This window comes from Macrobrachium rosenbergii, chromosome 44 (assembly GCF_040412425.1).
Source record: "Macrobrachium rosenbergii isolate ZJJX-2024 chromosome 44, ASM4041242v1, whole genome shotgun sequence".
NCBI lineage: Eukaryota > Metazoa > Arthropoda > Malacostraca > Decapoda > Palaemonidae > Macrobrachium > Macrobrachium rosenbergii.
The window spans coordinates 21,931,549-21,940,355 of NC_089784.1; positions in this window are offsets into that span (position 1 = coordinate 21,931,549).

Sequence of the window (8,807 nt, forward strand, 5' to 3'; positions counted from 1 at the left end):
CAATGATCAATGAGACGGCCTTTAATACGAAGAAAGGGCTAAGAAATAATACTGCGTGTTTCAAAGATTATCTCCAAAGATTATCTCTAAAGATTAAAAACCATATTCTCTCGGGTACTCAGCCTCGATCTCTCGTCAGAAACACATTTGAAAGCTTTCCTTGTCAACCCTTCAAAGTGCACCAAGAACAATAATTCGAGATTTTATACACAAGAGCCTCGTAGGGAGGTAATGGCGTCAGTGCACCTCATGCGGTGCACTGTAGGAATTACTTAAGGTCCTTTGCGGCGTCCTTTCCGCCCCTAGCTGCAGTCCCTTTCAATCCTTTTACTGTACCTCAATTCATCATCCATCTCTCTCCCATCCTCTTCCCTCAACCCTCTCCTAATAATTGATTCATATAGTGCAACTGCGAGGTTTTCCTCTTGTTACAACTTTGTAACTTTTTACTCTGTTTTCCAGCGCTCGGCGTTTGGCCTAAATTGTATATTCTATTCTACATGAAAAGAGGGTCTTATTTATCCTATTCTTTAAAATAAACAGTTTTTCTTCTCAATCTTTTCTTTACAATATGTCATTTAAAATAATTTGACAAAGGTAATTTTACACATTGCTACTATACGTAATTTATCACAAAACTCAATAAAATTACCTCACACGTACTGACAAACACAGAATGCCTCCTGCAGTAACATAAGGGCTGTTGCAAGTTCAACAGTGCTATGCTAAAAGATACTAAATACCATTTCAAAAGATACGGGAAGATGAGCAAGAGCCAATTCGCTAATTAGCATCAGCAGAATTTATATCTTTTGAATGCACTAGTTTTTCTTTGGGACATAAAAATACTTTATGCTTCCCTGACTGAGGGAGAGATGTACAGAGGGAAAGGATATGAGCAAGCGCATTTTGGAGCCAATTCGCGCTAGGGAAACCTTTAGCTTTAGTAACCGTCAGTGCTGAAAATACTGAATATTTCTACAATTCTTGAAGTCCATGGCTACTACTTCAAGCTACCAAATCTTCATCAGTTTGATACCACAGATGAATAGCCACGTCCATCAATAAATTGTCGAAATATTTGGAGTATTTCATAAATTTAATCGATATAGGCCTACACTGAACTCTTCCGTCATTAGTAACTCCCACTCCCGACTCTCCTCTTATGCAAAAACTTCACGGAGAGAGATTTAGAGCAGACTTAAACTTCTTATGCAACCACATGGCGTTCACTGATAAGACAAACACCTTGCATTCAGATCACTGATTTTAGTGCTAACATGAACGTCTCACTTAAAAACAGAGAGAGAGAGAGAGAGAGAGAGAGAGAGCTAGGTTCCATACCAAGGTGGAAGTGCATGAAATCAAAACGCTCATCATGAAAAATAAACAAAAAAACCCATATAATCCACACACAAGAAGTACACTGGCCATACTATATGCGGTACAACCGAGAATCTGGAACAATCTGGGAGTGAGTAGGCCTACCACCACCAAGAAAGGTCACCCCAGGTGCGAGTTAACGACGACCAGAGCAGAACGGACCTCTAGCAATGTCAAAGGCTCCAGTAAAAATCTCTTGAAATTCCAAAGGCTACTGGAAGAGCTCTTGGGAGTGTGTGGAAAGTACTGTAAGAGTGAGCCTAGCCAAAAAGAGAGCTACTGACCCAGTCTCAAAAGGAGCCTTCCTTGCTAAACAATGACCATCAATTGTCAAGAGTTGCATAGAATAGACCAAGCATCGGTGGTCTATGCAAACAAAAGACTGGTGTTTCAAACGAAGGCTGCGAACGCCTTTGCCATAACAGTCTGGTGAAAGAAGCTGTGGTTTCAATTAGCTAGAGGCTAATAAGTTAACCCTCCTACCTTGCACTTGCGTGTTAAGATCTTATTTTTTATGTATAGATAGCGCAATAAAGTGAATAGATAGTATTGTCCACAAGCAGTGTATATCTTAATAACCAGTTCTGTTACCGTGTAAACTGTAAAAACGGCATTGAATATCAAACGTTGTGGAAATACTTTTCTTAATTTGGACCAACTTCAGTACTTTAATTTCCTGCTGTTAGCGTCGAGTCGAGTATAATATATGCTGGGCGTTCATAAAACATTGCATGGATATGCTCCTTCCTTCCCTCATCCACTTTGCAAGAATGATATGAAGCATTAGTCTGGCTGAAGTTTTTTATATGTGATTCAAGACCCTTGAGGAAAATTATATTCAATATTCAATGAATTATAAATTTATATATAAAAACACTTCAGCCAGACTAATGCTTCATATCATTCTTGCAAAGTGGATGAGGGAAGGAAGGAGCATCTCCATGCAGTGTCTTATGAACGCCCAGCATTTATTATACTCGACTCAACGCTAACAGCAGGAAATTAAAGTACTGAAGTTGGTCAAAATTAAGAAAAGTATTTCCACAACTTTTGATATTCAAGGCCGTTTTTACAGTTACACGTTAATCAGTAACAGAACTAATTACGGTATGCATTGTTTGTGGACAAGACTTCACTTTATTGCATGGTCTATACATAAAAATTATAAACTAAGGTGCCATTAGTCTTCACTAAGCGGAGAGAGTGAGTTAGTCGACAAGCAAAATGCCCAAACCCTCTCTAGGATCAAAGTACAGATAACTCAAATCTCTCTTCAAGTGGGCACGGCCTCTGCTACGAACCACAACCGGTAGTTAGTGAAATGGAGGTGTTCGTTATCTTGCCTAGATCAAAATAAAATAAGGGGAGACTGAGCCCATTATTATTATTATTATTATTATTATTATTATTATTATTATTATTATTCCAACTGTCCAAGCGGAAGGACTATGACCATTAAGAAATCTTCCATTGAAGCTAATGACTATACTAGACACCCCTAACCATCTGTAAGTTAGCTAATCATTTCTGGACAATCAGACCACAAAAACCTGCAACAGGTGTCTTGCAAGAGGGCAATGGCTCAACAGTGCGAATTCTGATGACACGAAAACGGAATTGGGTGCCTGAAAATGGACAAGGAACACTTGAGAGTAAGTTCTGTTAAAAAGTGACCAAGAATACCTCTGGAAAATAAACTAAAGAAAATCCCGATGTACAAACAGTATCCGAAAATCCCATTTGCTAATGCCACTCATCCTATCAGGAAAGGAGAGGAATTTGCAGAGACAGCAGGAAAAAGTTGACATACCCAGATTAAAGATGGAGGGTGGCCGCTGAAGGCAGCAAGTAGGGTTGTAACGTGTCTGCATTGTACATGACCAAGCGTTGATGAAACTTGCAACAGACCTCAACAGTCTGGGGTGAGTGGCAACTAGGACTACTTAAACGTTTCAGTTTCAATGTCGTGGCCAAAACTACGTTCTAGACCCCCCGCAGAAACTTTGGACACTATATAGATCAACAAGACCTCATACTTAAGTAGGTGAAGACTATGTGGTTGACGACTCCAAGAAATCTATCGCAAATACCGTCGAGATTCTTGAAGAACGCTGCCTTCAAACCCTAACACTTCCCCTTTGGATCCAGTCAGACACTTCAGTGGTATTACCAACCCAATACAGCAGAGAGAGAGAGAGAGAGAGAGAGAGAGAGAGAGAGAGAGAGAGAGAGAGAGACAAATATGGCATGGACAGAACCCAATAAAGTTAAGCTTTAAAACAAGCATTAACGTGCCACAGTCGGCACATCCAAGTCGAAACTGGTTTCGAACAAATCGCGCTGGTAATTGTAGATACGCAGAGAGAGAGAGAGAGAGAGAGAGAGAGAGAGAGAGAGAGAGAGAGGCGTATGCGTTCATAAAAGTGTAGAACATCAAAATTCAGCTATCACAAAGCCCAAATCAGAAGGGCGGGACCCCGGCAACTGTCAGACTTGAATTTGCAGAATAAAACAGAATAGAGAGCTTGGTCCAAAGACCTAGAGGTGGGACCTATGACGAGGTCATTCAGAGCTGAAGCGCATTTTGACAGTAAGGTTTGAAAAGAGAAACAGGAGGAAAGTCTCGCAGTTGCACCATCAATCAATTATTAGGAGAGGATGGAAAGTTAGATGGAAGAAAGAGAATGAGAACGGAGGTACAGTAAAAGGAATGAAAGGGGTTGCAGTTACGGGTCGAAGGGACGCTGTAAAGAACCTTAAGTAATGCCTCCAGTACACAGCATGAGGCGCACTGACGGCACTATCCCCCTAAGCTACGGAGGAAATTTTGAGAAGGCCGAAGGTAAATTCAAAAGTCACAGGATTAGCTATTACAATGATTAGCAAATGTACGGAATCCAATGGACTACCAACCAAATGTATAATCATTTATTTTTATGGTAGCTGAACAGATTGGGGAATCTGCGCTAATTATGGAAACTGACTGTCAAGTTTCGTTATTTCTGGTCCTGTACTTCTTGCGAAGGAAAGAGTTAAATGACCCTCGTCTTGTTCTCACCGTTTTTAATTCCCTACCTCACCCCCACCCCCATCCCAGCGTGGCGCCCCAAATGCAGAAGTCTGCATCACCTTTACCCGAGTACGCTTTGTACTAATTTTGTCTGAAGTAGTACCAAATGTGAAAAATTTACGTTTTGCAAGTTCACCTGAACTCCAAAGCCTTTCAGAAAATGATGAACTAGAACAGATAAAGACAGACAGGAACCACATGAAGACTGACATCAATGCCTCCAAAAATAACGCCAGACAAGGAAATCACATCGAAACTCCTGGAAAGGGTCGTCGTGGCTGAAGACGACGACGACGACGACGACTTCAACCAGATGATAGGAGGAGGAATATGGAGGTTGGGATCAGGAAAGCCCACTATAGACAGCGGAGGAGGAGGAGGAGGAGGAGGAGACAACTCGTGAGACTTTCAGCACTGTCTTACGGGAAACTGACTGGCAAAATGATGAGTGTAGCCCATACTGGAAGATCGAATTTCATAATTGATTTGAGAGATTATTATAAGACAAAGGAAGGAGGTGGCAATAAGGAAAGAATGGCAAGATAAACAGCCGTCAACTTGCAGATTCCAGGAAACTGGAGTCATACAGTACAAGTGAGCTGACGCTTAGCACAAACCAGGAACATCCCAAAACTGTTCCCTACAAATCAGTTGCACCAGATTTCACCTGTGGAGTACTTTCAACTTGGAGGAATATTACTCCTCCGAGACTTTCACCTCTCCCAAAATGGAGGTAATTACCTCGTCGAGGCCCTCTGGGACAGGTCGAGGTCTGATCGCGGGTGGTAGTAGGTCAGCTAGAATGACCAGAGAGAGAGAGAGAGAGAGAGAGAGAGAGAGAGAGAGAGAGAGAGAGAGAGAGAGAGAAACCAAAGCTGTTTTCTGTTAATAACAAAAACTTTATGAGAGAGAGAGAGAGAGAGAGAGAGAGAGAGAGAGAGAGAGAGAGAGAGAGAGAGAGAGAGACCAAAGCCGTTTTCTGTTGACAAAAAGAGAGAGAGAGAGAGAGAGGAGAGAGCACCACCAGCCGTTTTCTGTTTATACCAAAAACCGTTTTATGAGAGAGAGAGAGAGAGAGAGAGAGAGAGAGAGAGAGAGAGAGAGAGAGAGAAACACCAAAGCCGTTTTCTGTTGATACCAAAACCGTTTTCAGAGAGAGAGAGAGAGAGAGAGAGAGAGAGAGAGAGAGAGAGAGAGAGACCAAAGCCCGTTTTCTGAGAGATAGAGGGAGAGAGAGAGGGAGAACTGACCCTTCAAAGCAAGGGTGACAAACCGCAATGCACCTTGGTAGTCCTTCAAGAAGGAACTTTGGCGGCTCAAAAAAATAACCCCTTTTTTTAAAAACTGCCTTTCAAAATATTAAATTTTATGAATAAAATCTTTCGAAATGTTTACCTATATCAAAGAAATCAATTTACCTTAATTTCCCATAGGTAAACTTTCCAAACTTTGACCCAGCTTGGAAAAACGAGTCCGCCATTATGCAGAAAATATTGATTAAATCGCAGTTATGTGACCAGTAGACCTAAAATTCTGGTTGGCAGTAGGCCTAGAATACAAACCAAATAACATTGCCTTTAGAGAAACTAACTACTACAGAAACTGATCACTGTAGGCCAACATGAAGACCCTTCAACAAGCGCTGGAGAAATGAAGTTGTTCACTATCTTATTCCTAACCTCATCTCATTCCCAGCAAAGAAGCGAGTTTCCCCCAAGAGTTCATTCATCCACAATGACAAACGTAAAAGTTCAATCCAATTTCGTTTTCAGTCATCCAAGACCTCAGCTCTTTCCTAACTCAGGATCTAAACACCATGGGTTACAATGAAGCCCGACTGCTCCACTGGAGCAAGTCAGTTTTAAGTGAGTAAATAGAAGGGACAGGAATAATGACAGCTCATCTTCCATACTAAAGCCCTCCAAAGAGCATGACGCATGTCACGAGAAAAGACTTTTACATAACCACTCTATTCTACACCAGACAGTATTATTCTGAGTATACCGGCCTGTTAACTTTAGACAAATGTTATCGTAAGTTTATTTCCAAGGGAAAACAGACGTAGAAGAGAGGATACAAAGAAAAATAGTTAAAAATCCCTCTCTTTTTTATTACAGTTTAAACCTGGGGCTGCAACATAAGATCTGTATCACAAATGAAGGCTCCGAAGAAATGTACCGCCTATGTCAAGATTATTTTTTATAAGAAGTATCAATTTAATCAGTGTCAGGCAGATTTAAATTACAGCTCTCGCTTTCATTTAGCTGCTGTTTGTCATTTTCTTCGTTTCCTGCGCCTACCAATTGCATAATTATCATTTATGATAGCCTGAACATAAGCTTTATAAAGCACCATACTTAGCGCTTACCCATTGCATAATTATCATTTGTGATAGCCTGAACATAAGCTTTATAAAGCACCATACTTAGCGCTTACCCATTGTCATTATTTTTATTTGTGATAGCCTGAACATGAGCTTTATACAGTACCATACTTAGCGCCTACCCACTGCATAATTATCCTTTGTGACAGCCTGAACATAAACTATATAAAGCGCCATATTTAGCGCCTACCCATTGCATAATTATCATTTGTGAGCTATATAAAGCGCCATATTTAGCGCCTACCCATTGCATAATTATCATTTGTGATAGACTGAACATAAGCTTTATAAAGTACCATACTTAGCGCCTACTCACTGCATAATTATCATTTGTGATAGCCTAAACATAAGCTTTATAAAGCGCCATACTTAGTGCCTACCCATTGCATAATTATCATTTGTGATAGACTGAACATAAGCTTTATAAAGTACCATACTTAGCGCCTACTCACTTCATAATTATCATTTGTGACAGCCTGAACATAAGCTTTATAAAGCGCCATACTTAGCGCCTACCCATTGCATAATTATCATTTGTGATAGACTGAACGTAAGCTTTATAAAGTACCATACTTAGCGCCTACTCACTGCATAATTATCAATTGTGATAGCCTGAACATAAGCTTTATAAAGCACCATGCTTAGCGCCTACCCATTGCATAATTATCATTTGTGATAGACTAAACAAGCTTTATAAAGTACCATACTTAGCGCCTACTCACTGCATAATTATCATTTGTGATAGCCTGAACATAAGCTTTATAAAGCACCATGCTTAGCGCCTACCCATTGCATAATTATCATTTGTGATAGACTGAACATAAGCTTTATAAAGTACCATACTTAGCGTCTACCCACTGCATAATTATCATTTGTGACAGCCTGAACATAAGCTTTATAAAACGCCATACTTAGCGCCTACCCATTGCATAATTATCATTTGCGAAAGACTGAACATAAGCTTTATAAAGTACCATACTTAGCGCTTACCCATTGCATAATTATCATTTGTGATAAGACTGAACATAAGCTTTATAAAGTACCATACTTAGCGCCTACTCACTGCATAATTATCATTTGTGATAGCCTGAACATAACCTTTATAAAGCACCATGCTTAGCGCCTACCCACTGCATAATTATCATTTGTGACAGCCTGAACATAAGCTTTATAAAGCGCCATACTTAGCGCCTACCCATTGCATAATTGTCATTTGTGATAGACTGAGCATAAGCTTTATATAGCACCATACTTAGCGCCTACCCACTGCATAATTATCATTTGTGATAGCCTAAACATAAGATTTATAAAGCACCATACTTAGGCCTAAGTACAAACAGTACTTCAATGATATAAAAGGGACCCAAATGACGATCTCTTCCCAGATACGTGAAACGAATTTTGTGCTACGTTAAAGATGTAAATGTTACGGCGTGGGCTGTGAAACGCTCACTTAGGCCTATAAGATTGTATCACCCAAGGTCTACAGTATATCACCGATGTATTGGGATCAGTTTAAAAAAAGATTTGGTTTTGAGCCGCTCTAGAGAGAGAGAGAGAGAGAGAGAGAGAGAGAGAGAGAGAGAGAGAGAGAGAGAGAGAGGCGTTCATAAACATGTTCAACATCAAAATTCAGCAATCAGAATATCCAAATTAAAAGGTAAGGAACCCCAACACTTTCTGACCACAATTTGTAAAACATCGAAGGTAAATGCAAAAGTCTCGGCATTAGATTTCACAAGGATTAAATAATATAAGTTTTTCAGTACGAAGGCCAATGTTTTTCAGTGCGAAGGTCAATGGACGAGCAACCACACGTCCTTACCAAGACCAGGGATGTAAGAATGCAAATGGGCAAGAGATTCAGACCTTCGATTTTGAAGTGACAAAGTGCCAGCCAGTACTCACTACCACTTTTCTAACCCAGAGGCCCTAGAGATTATTTTAAGGTAACTGCAGTGATTAAATGAG